The sequence below is a fragment of the Bidens hawaiensis genome, unplaced genomic scaffold (assembly GCF_021521415.1).
Source record: "Bidens hawaiensis isolate Kalapana, Puna unplaced genomic scaffold, B.hawaiensis_p1.1 tig00016836_1, whole genome shotgun sequence".
Classification (NCBI taxonomy): Eukaryota; Viridiplantae; Streptophyta; class Magnoliopsida; order Asterales; family Asteraceae; genus Bidens; species Bidens hawaiensis.
In genome coordinates this window covers 262,599-273,428 of record NW_027492553.1, presented here as the reverse complement: position 1 = coordinate 273,428, position 10,830 = coordinate 262,599, and the positions used below count along the sequence as shown (strand labels likewise).

At 37.9% G+C, this 10,830-nt stretch overlaps 1 pseudogene across 1 annotated transcript; it reads left to right on the top strand.

Moving 5' to 3' along the window:
• Positions 1-5,402: 5,402 nt before the first annotated feature.
• Positions 5,403-9,985, top strand: LOC143552285 (nodulin homeobox-like; annotated as a pseudogene). Its single transcript, XR_013138623.1, has 17 exons — positions 5,403-5,443; positions 6,145-6,270; positions 6,359-6,517; positions 6,597-6,680; positions 6,766-6,882; positions 6,977-7,186; positions 7,270-7,386; positions 7,464-7,559; positions 7,645-7,806; positions 7,922-8,198; positions 8,283-8,384; positions 8,471-8,540; positions 8,680-8,737; positions 8,858-9,082; positions 9,165-9,311; positions 9,410-9,444; positions 9,522-9,985. The product of XR_013138623.1 is annotated as a nodulin homeobox-like (transcript).
• Positions 9,986-10,830: the final 845 nt, after the last annotated feature.

The window sequence follows — 10,830 nt, the reverse complement described above, 5'->3', positions numbered from 1 at the left end:
GACTCCCATAGACTTTAATATCGATCGGGTCATCTCCACCACGGTTCTATTTCTACGCTCCGCCACCCCGTTTGATGAGGAGTGTAGGGCGTAGTTAGTTGTCTTCTAATCTTCATTCTTTGACAAAAGTCATCAAATTGATGTGAAGTAAACTCGCCTCCTCGATCTGTTCTCAACATCTTTACATGGTATGAACTATCTTGTTCCATTTGCAATTTGAACTTCTTAAACATAATAAATGCTTCATCTTTTGTTTTTAGAAGATAAACCCACATAAAACGTGTGTAATCATCAACAAGTAATAAGAAATACCGATTACCTCCATGAGTTTGAGGTGAAATGGGTCCACATAAATCTGCATGAATTAACTCCAGTGGCTTGGTTGCTCTCCAAGTTGACTCTTTTGGAAATGACCCTCTTGTTTGCTTTGCAATCATACACCCTCCACATACTTGTCTTGGGTGTACTATGTGAGGTAAACCCTTTACCAAACATCTTCTGGACATTGATTCCAGTACATCAAAGTTCACGTGCCCCATTCTTGCATGCCATATCCAAGCTTCTTCACTCAACTTGGTTAACATGCAAACGGGTTTGGTAATTTGCAAAGCAATCTTATACAAACGATTTTGTGACCTTTGTATCTTCATAACCAGCCTCTGAGATTCATTATACATCTTTAGGGTTGCTCCATGCAGACGGATATCATAGCCTTCTTCAGTCATTTGACCCAAGCTTAAAATGTTGCTTTTTAGTGCTGGAATGTAGTAGACATTTGAGATCACCAACTGCTCACCATTCTTTGATTCAATTAATAGTGTACCCTTTCCAACTACTTGTACCTTTGACCCGTCACCAAACTTCACTTCTCCGGTTACGTTTGTATCTAGTTCTGCGAAGAACTCTTTAACCCCGGTCATATGGTTGCTAGCACCATTATCAAGATACCATGTATCTCTTGTGTCTGGGACAGCAGCTTGGGTTGGAATGACCTTATCTGCATTTAATAACACCATGTTTGTTGCTTCTACTCCACAAATACTCAAGAGCACTGCTGGCTCATCTTCTTGAGTTAAGTGTGCCTCTTCTTTCTTCTCCTTTGGTTCTTTGCATTCGGATGCAAAGTGACCATATTGATTACAATTGAAACACATTATGTGTTTCTTATCCCTTCCTTTCACATTGTTCCTTTGATCTTGATTCCCCGCATCTCCACCACGGTTACCCCTACCACGGCCTCGACCTCGGAATCCTCCTCGACCACCCCGGTCGCCTCTGCTTCGTCCTCCATGTTGCTGCTGACGCACACTGCCCTTTGCATTTTGTACTCCATTAAACCGAGAGAGTAACAAACTGCTCTCGTTGTTTTGGTAAGTTTGACGAAGCTTCAACCGATCTTCGTACGCCTTCAAATGAGCAACTGCCTCTTCAAACGCCATTGAATCTACAGTAGCACTTTGTTCAATGGATGCTACTAGATTGATGAACCGGTCGGGGACGGTGTCAAACAACTTCCGAACCATCTCTTCGTCACCGAGTGTCCCTCCGACACTATTGAACTTTGACACCATACCCGACAATTTTCCTGCATATTCATCGATCGACTCTCCATCCTTCATGTGGATAGCTTCAAACTCACTCTTCAATATCCTCAACCGGGCCTTCTGTACTCGTTCTGCCCCGATATAGCGAGACTTCAGCGAGTCCCATACCTCCTTGGCAGTCTTCTTCTTTGCTGCCTGGGCCAACACCTCCTCTGGGATCGATTGGAAAATAAAGGCTCGAGCTTGTTTGGACTTCTTCTCGTCTACGGTCACGCCGGCCGCTGGCTCGATGGCTTCCCACAACCCGTGGGCATCCATTATTGCCTCCATCTTGATTGCCCAGGTGTTATAATTTGTGGATGTGAGAACTGGACACTGGAATGGAAAGGAGCTATCTTTTGAGGGGTTTGAGGTAGTTGCTATGGCTGACATGGTTTCGAATCGAAGGTATTTAGGCATACGAACGGATCAGAACAAGTGCTCTGATACCAAATGTGAGATTTGGATCAGTCCGAGGCTTTAAACAAGATCAAAAACACAATGTAAATCAGTCGAATGCTTTAATAAAAAAAGTGATGTAGAACAAAGGAAAATAAAATGAGACAAAATACAGAACTATCATTAGCTACCATTAAATACTAACAAAACTAACTGATCTCCTATTCTTTCTCGATCCATGCAGCTCCACAACGTCCATGATTCCCCAACGTTCTCATTCCTGTTTACTCGTTCTAATCTGGTATGCCACATGCTGCTATTTTCTTGCTGCATTCTGTTTTGATCCATCACCGCAGTATCCTTGGCCCAAGTTCTGCAAATGGGTCAGTCCATCAAGTTCCTGGGTCTTGGTCAATATTAGCCCAACATTGTAGGCATATCTGAAAGCACCTCCTTTCTTACCTCACTAAACTTCATATAATCTACGTTAGGAATTACATGATTTAATGCTTTCCTAACTTTCGCTATGGCGGTTAGTGGTTCTACACTTATGTGTTGATTTTATAGTGACCGCCTATGCTAAATCTAGAAAGCTTCCCAAAACAACAAAACAAAACAAACCGTTGCGCCGGGTAAACAATTAGTTATTGTATATAAAATAGCTTATATTAATTTATTTTTTTAAGGCCGAGTAATGTGGAAAGAAAAAAAAAGGCCCCATCCATGCCATGTAGGCTGGATGGCGCCGTGAACACTAGGCCGAGCTTATCATTGAAGGCGCCCTCTATGGCCACCACCATCATGAGCACGACGTTTCCATCTTGATTATTGTGTAATTTTGGTCCCCTCCGACGGTTTAATTTCACAAAAAGAAAAGCTTAATAATTATTTTAAACCATTATAGAAACAAACACAATTTACACTACACCACACTTGTTTAATCTCCAAACCATATAAAAAACTCTTGTATTTAAAAAAAAAAAACCTCATAATGCAACCGAACCAATGGCCAACCTTCAACGCGTGGGACCTGATGAACCCGGTGTGGAGAAGGATGACACCGGGGGATCCAAACAACCTGTATTTCTTGAACCAACGCACGCAAGAGATGGTGTAGCGGCCGATATTATCGCCCGAGCTAATGTTCTCATCCCAACCACTTCCCGAGTGCCCACCATTTTCTACTCAAGCACCCGAGTCTCAACCATCATCCACTCAAGTACTTGAATCCCAACCTTTGCCTACTTAAAACAAATGACAATCTCAAAACGAAAACACATAAAAAACCAAGCAATGAAACAAAAGAACTTCAACCCGAGAGAGAGATGTGGACACCCGAGGAGGAGTTGGCATTGGCCAAAGCGTGGCTTGACTCGTCGGAAAACCCCATCGAAGGTAATCTTTTTGTGTGTGTGTGTGTGTATATATAATTTTGTTCTTTATATATATATATATACACATATACATATATATATTTATAGAGGATGGTAAGGTTAGTAAACAATTTTGGCGGGAGGCAAGGGCTAAGTTTTTCCAAGCAATGGGTCGGAGTGAATACCGCAGGCCTGACTCTTTGTCCGGCAAATGGTCGCAGATGCAAACCAAACTCACCAACTTCAACAACATTCATAGTTGGCTTACAAACAGTCTACATAGAGCAAGCGGTTCAAGTGATCTTGATGTGATGGAGGAGACCCATAAACAATTTTTAGGCATGTACAAAGCACCGTTTACATTGGTGGAACCTTGGAAACTTCTCCGGCCTTCACCAAAGTGGCATCTTGTATCGCCTCTTCATATGAGAAAACGTGCTAAATGGTCCAAAACATCTAGCGTGAGCGAACCAACTTCCTCTCAAGCCACGTCGGATGCTCGTTCACGTATTATCTACTTGAAAGATTATGCCCACGACCTTGAATTTGAAGAAGCCGAACCGAAGGAATCAATTCGCTCGACCGGCAAAGATAAAAGCAAGGAGGCAGCGAGAAAACGAGGAGGTTCGTTTAGTAAAAGTTCAAGCACAATGGATTCAGAAGTTAAGGCCCAATTTAATTGTTTGGACGTTAAACTTGAAGAAATTGTCTCGATCAAAAAAACATCTGCATCGGGAAGGAAAAAAAATGCACGACGAGAGACAAAAGCTACTAGAGGATCGAAAATGCTCGTGCAAAAAAGGACGCTTTGGCTTTTATCGGGAGAGACTTCTCGCACTTACAGCCAGAGGTCCGAGCTTTAATGGAACAAGAGAAAGAAGTTTACCGTGGTGAATTTGATTCGTAGTTTTATTTTTTTAATTTGAACTTTGGTTTGTATTTTTATCATTTGCCTTTTGTTTAACTTTAATTTATAACATTTATAATATTATAATTTTGGGTGAATTTATGCTTTAGCAGGTTGTACACCATATGCTTTACATGTGTGTTGTGCATGATATGGTTGTGCTATTTGAACGTTATGATTGACCTTCAAACCCAGTCTCCCATTTCTTCTTTCATGTAGTGCGTTTCCTTTGCCAGACAGGTGTTGTTGCCTTCCCTCATGCTTTTTTCTTTCACTCTTCGCGTTTTCACTTCTGATCATGTCTTTCTCTAAAACACCGTGGCTAGTTTTTTTTTTTTTTTTTGAACATTGGCTTTTTGTTTTTTAATTTGAACATTGGCCTTTTTCTTTCTATATTATCTTACACTTTTAGCCAAGTATTTATATTTCTAAAATAAATAAAATAAATAAATAATAATTATTATGTGACATTCGACACGTGGTACGATAACTAACAAAGCTGAGTTATCCCACGACACATAAAACATGAGATTGCTCTTTGTCTACATGGCAATAACATGACATAATAACTAGCAAAACTAGGTTATTCCACGACACACAACCTAATAGCTAAAATATATGTGATTCCCACTTTGATATGGTGGTAAATTGACAAGATTGTAAATTCAATCTCTCTAAACTCCAAATCACAACATTTACCGTAAATGTTTATAAAAGAAAAAAAAACTAAAATATCTAAGAAACATTAAATACCGATTATATCATCATTGTAATTGTATTCATGAAACAACGTATATCATATTTCCACGTCTCTCACAACTACAAGTCACACCCTATAAAACAAACGCCTTCATTCATTTCTACCAGACGATTTAATTTTATTTTACACACTCAAAAGAGGCAGCATCTATATCTGTATATAATAGTCTCTGCTTACTCCACACACCGCTTGCATAATTAGCGTCAAATTTCCGCCTCCGACTGCAATTACCACACACTTTGTAAGTGATTACCTCATAATTTAACCTTTAATTGTGCTATTGACAACAATTTATCTAAAATTACACAACTTACTTCCGATTTTCAGCCCTAACCAAAACCTAGGGTTTATTTGTGAAGCAGTGAATACGGATATCAGAATGAGGGCTGGGAAGGAGGAGATGTCAAGCAGCACTGTACAAGTGAGTTCTATTTTCACTTTCATTTTGTTGTTTGTTGTTGATTCGGTTATTACGAGTCATCGTTTATCAGCTGGTTTGTTTTGTTTAATACTGTTGTTATTAAGCCGTGTTAGGAACAAAGTTAGGTGCCTCTTTTCTAGGTATTACTAGTAGTTATCTGTGATAATTGTATATTTAGCTATTTGAGTTCCACTGTTTTAGACCTAAATGATTATAACTTCCGTCCATAACGGCAGTGGCAAAGCTTGGACGAAAACGCTAAGCGGCCTGACTCAACATGTATAAAAATTTTCATAGATCGGGATTTTTTTTGGGGGGGGGGGGGTGCTTCACCATTACATAACGGTGGCCTGCAACTTTGTGGTGTAACGAAAGTTATATACTTGTTGGTGATATATACAGTGCTAGATTTGTTGGCATTTTTTGATGTTTTATGTCAGTTACCGTGGAATGGATTCTAAATCGGTTTAATTCGTCTTAGTTTGCCATGAAAAGGAACTACTAACGAGTAACACGTGATCGTGTATAGGATTTTTTTTAAAGGTTTAGTGCGCGATTGGTGTTTTTGTTAATATACGCTGCACGGTATATTATTGTGTGTATGATTATTTCTACACGCGCACATGCGTAAAAACACACGTCTAGTCAATGTAATACATGTTATCAACATTTTTAATTATGTCAATTGCATCTATATGCAGCCTATCGATATGGTTTCGGCTGTCAAGGATTTGCATACACTAAGTACTCTGGAGCTCAGCAAGTTAATCAGGGATGCTGATAATTATATCATTCAATGGACCGACAGCAACGAATCATCAAAACAGGTTGGTAAAGGTTGCATTAGTCATATTATCTATCATTAAGCTTTTGACCTGATTAATGATAATACGATATGCAATATTGATAATTCAGATTAATTTGGAAACCCTAGCAAGATATTTACCATGGCACCTGATTGCGAAGCTTCTAGAATCCAAACAAGATGAAGAACTTCTTAGATACTTATTGGGCGGGATTAGACTTTTGCATGCCTTATATGATCTTGCAACTCGTAATTCTAGACTTGAGCAGGTAAATACCATAAGTGAGTTTAATCTTATTATTGATTTAATTTTCAGTGTTTCGTTTATAAACATTTTCCATAATACAGGTTTTGCTTGAGGACATGAAAGTATCTGAACAGATGTTTGATTTAATCTTTTTCATGATCTTGGTTCTTAGTGGCTTTAGACAGGTTAACATACTTCTATTATTTACATAAGTTTAGCCCTATATTTACCTTTATTGTTCTGCACTCACACATATGTTTGTTGACTCAGGAAAGTCAACTCGCTGCACTGCATTCAGCCCTGTTGGCTTGCAGTTTAAATCTGATAACAGCATTTGTTTCATCACAATGGAATGAGTTGGAACCGGTTCTGCTTGCACACCCTAAGGTGGCATGTTATGCCTTATGTCTATTATTTCAAATTTACAAAGTACTGGCCCAATATTTTATTTGAGAAAATGCGGTCGATGAATATGTGGCAGGTGGATACATTTGTAATTGGATCTTTTGCTGCTGTTCATAGGGACATCCAGTTTATTCTAGTAAGGCTGTCTGTTCAAAATGGCAAAACTAGCATGCAGTCAAATCTTGCTGAAGTCAACCGAATATGTCAGCACACGGAGGCATCGTTACAGTTCCTTCAGTCACTTTGCCAACAAAAGTTATTTAGAGAGCGCCTTGTTACGAATAAGGTATTTCATTAATTAAATTTGCATATCTATATTAATTGAATATAAATATGATGCGGTTTGACTGTAATTTTTGTTTCCTTCAGGATCTATGTGAAGGCGGCATTCTTTTACTGGCTAATGACATCATGAAATTGCCATTCTGTGAAGACTCTTATCTTATGGCTGTGTTTTCAAGGCTAAAATCAAAAGTGCTATCTATTGTAAGATCTAGTTATAATTATAAACCATGTTTTATTAATTTCACCATGATTATATATTAAGTGTTTTCTTTCTGCAGTTGCTGAATCTTTGTGAAGTAGAAAGTGTGTCTTTCTTGGATGTGGCTGCCAGCACTACCAAGGGTTTGAATTTAGCAAAGTCTACTATATCCAAGGTTTCTTTTAATTAATTTGAATAGTAAAGCTTATTTTATAATATTACCTACAAAACTAAAGCTTCTATGCAATTGTGTGATATAGGTCATTGAATTGCTAAAGGTCATATTTCGTGGAGATTTCAACGGACTAGCTTCTTTTTCAGACAAAACATACCCTAGAGGGCTTTTACAACTGAATGCAATGCGATTGACAGATGTTCTTTCTGATGATTCTAATTTTAGATCATACATCACCCTCAATTTTGTGAGTGTTAAACCTTCTGAATCATTATATTATATAAATAACATATTTGTAATCATATCTAACTAATTATTTACAATAAATGTCATTTATTGAAATTGGTGTTATTTCCATGCAGACTGAAGTTTTAACCACAATATTTTTGCAACCACATGTGGATTTCTTGTCTAGTTGGTGTTCTTCTGGATCTAGGCCTGCTGAAGAAGATGCTACTCTGGATTATGATTCTTTTACAGCATCTGGATGTGTTTTGGGTGTGCTTACATCATCAGATGTTCCAGAATCCACTTTCAATCCATCACGTGTTCCTAGGACTTCCTATGCAGTCCAAAAAACATCGTTGCTGGTTAAAGTCGTGGCAAATCTCACTTGTTTTATTCCTGATATATGTAGAGGTGAATACTATAACCGTATGTTTCTGAATCAGATATCTGCTTAAGTGGCAATTTTGACCATATACCTTTTTGTTTTATTCACAGAGGAGAAAGATCTTTTCCTGAACACATTCATGCAGTGCTTTCAAAAGGAACTTTCTAGTGATTCTAGAACTGAAAAGGCTGCCATTGTGATCCAAAACCTGCGTATTGATCACTCCAACAGCTCCTAGTTGATTAAAATTCAAAAGCATGTGATTTTGGTTACATAAAACAATGCTTTGTGTGTGCAGGTTCCTTATCCATGTATGCGGAATCTTTAATTCCTGGATTCCTTAATAACGATGACGTGGAGCTGTTTAGGTAAATCATAATTTGATCCATCTTAACTTGAACCTAATTTGTTTCATTAACCAACACACCCATCTTGCCACCTCTAGGTATAGCTATATTTTGACATGTTAGAGGTTATTATCTTCATTTCTGTTTTTGATTTGTTTAGGTCGTTCATTGAACAGTTGGAACCGCTAATTAATCAGGAATCTGATAACCGATCTACAGTAAAACTTCACCTCTTATCTTTGTTTATTGTCAAGTTCAATAATAAGTTTATATGACTAATAAATCGCCACACATAATTCAGATCATGAATGTAAAGTATCTTGGACTTAATTGTGTAGGAGGTCCACAGTACTGGTCAAAATTCTTCAAATGCGGGTAGGAGCAAGGGCGTATCTGACAATTCACCTGTAGAAGAAGCAAACCAGTTAAAAGTCACTGGAAATGAAGACCAGAGGACAGATGTGGCTCCAACTTTAACTCCTACTCCCAGGGCTGTTAAGGCAATTGAGGAAGATGCTCAAAATGTTGAAACACCTGTATTGGATGCAAACACTGCACAGCAGGTAACAATTCTGTCAAGTAAAATGAAAATATTTGGACTTTTATAATAACTAATAGTGTCATCAGAGTTCTGAAAACGTGCAGAGTGAGGAAAAACAGGTGAAAAAACGGAAGCGCAATATATTGAATCACATACAAATATCCATGATCGAACAGGCTTTACAGAACGAGCCCGAAATGCAGAGGAATGCTGCCTCCATACAATTATGGTCTGAAAAGCTTAGTCTTCATGTATGTAATATTTGCATGTCTTTTAATTAAGGAAAATCATATTTTCATTTTTTCTTTCCTGAAATAATAGTCTAATGTTTACTGATTTGATACTGCAGGGTTCAGAAATTACTCCCTCACAGCTTAAGAATTGGTAAGCCAGCGTGTCCTTGTTTTCATGTAACCATTATATAATGATTCCTTTTAATGATTGTTGTTAACACGCAACAGGGTGAATAACCGTAAAGCCAAATTAGCCCGTGTAGCTGCCAAGGATAACCAAGGTCCTTCTGGCGGTGACAATATTGCTTTCACCGACAAACAAGGTGGATCAGGAACCGACCCTGACCTTGAGAGTGCTGATGAGTTCTTTGACCCAACTCCATCTACTGGTCAATCAGCTCAGTTAGTTAAGCATGAGCCGGGCCAGTTTGTGGTGCTGACAGATGGTAAAGGAGACGAGATTGGAAAGGGGTTTGTGCACCAAGCAAGTGGGTCATGGTCTGGAGCCAACCTTGATGAATCAGGGTTGTGTGTGGTGGATGTCACCTATCTTAAGGTGGATAAATGGACGAGTCTTCCGCACCCATGTCATGCTACCCGGCACATCATATGGTCATTCGGAGCAGATCATAGGTGTGAAGAGAGTGCTGTGGGATTCCAGTAAACTTGTGGTACAGCAGAGGGCTGGATGATAAGTTGTAATGCTGTTTTGGAGTGCTATTAGCTTGTTATTGTTAGATGTCTTGTACAATAATTTTTGTTTGGTTGGGTAATATAAATTTAAATTAGCCTATGAAGTATATACATTTATGTACTAACTAGGATCTAGGATCCGTGTTTCGCGACAGGACCATTAAACTGAACAAAAAAACATATGTAAAAACGTTAAACCATGAATGTGCTGTGAATCGATGTGAAATCAGTAGGTATCGGGTTACGACATCGAAAGTAAACAAAAGAAAATAATCTGCCAATGCCAAAATACAACAAATTATCGTATGTGGAATAAAAAACCAGCAAGTTACAAGTGCGAACCAACACAAATTCAGTTAGTATGTGCAGTACCAGCACAAATTGGTAAACATGAATTAGTAAGCCAAAAAATCATATTTTTAAGTCGTGGTATCAAACGTAGAAACGCGGATATAAAAACATTTGATGATGGGATAATTTTAAAATCATAAAAACAGTTTCGGTCATTTTAAAGACAACCATAACAAGTACGAAAGCAAAGTTTAAGAAAATTTTAATCGACAAATAAAACATGTAAAGCCGTCACTTGCCCAAGTTTATGTTTTAGAAATATAGTTTGTTAAATATTATAATTAGTTGAAACAAAAAGTAAAATAAAAGGAATAAAAACCATCTAATGGTGTACCGATCTATACTTTTTTTTTTAAGTTAAAACATATATAGATTACAAATAATAAAGTAAAATTTAAGCAATAAAAAATTAAAACACAATAGTGGACTTAAAACTGAATAGTAAAAAATATATACAAATACTAGATTAAATAGTAAATATATGAGGGGAAGA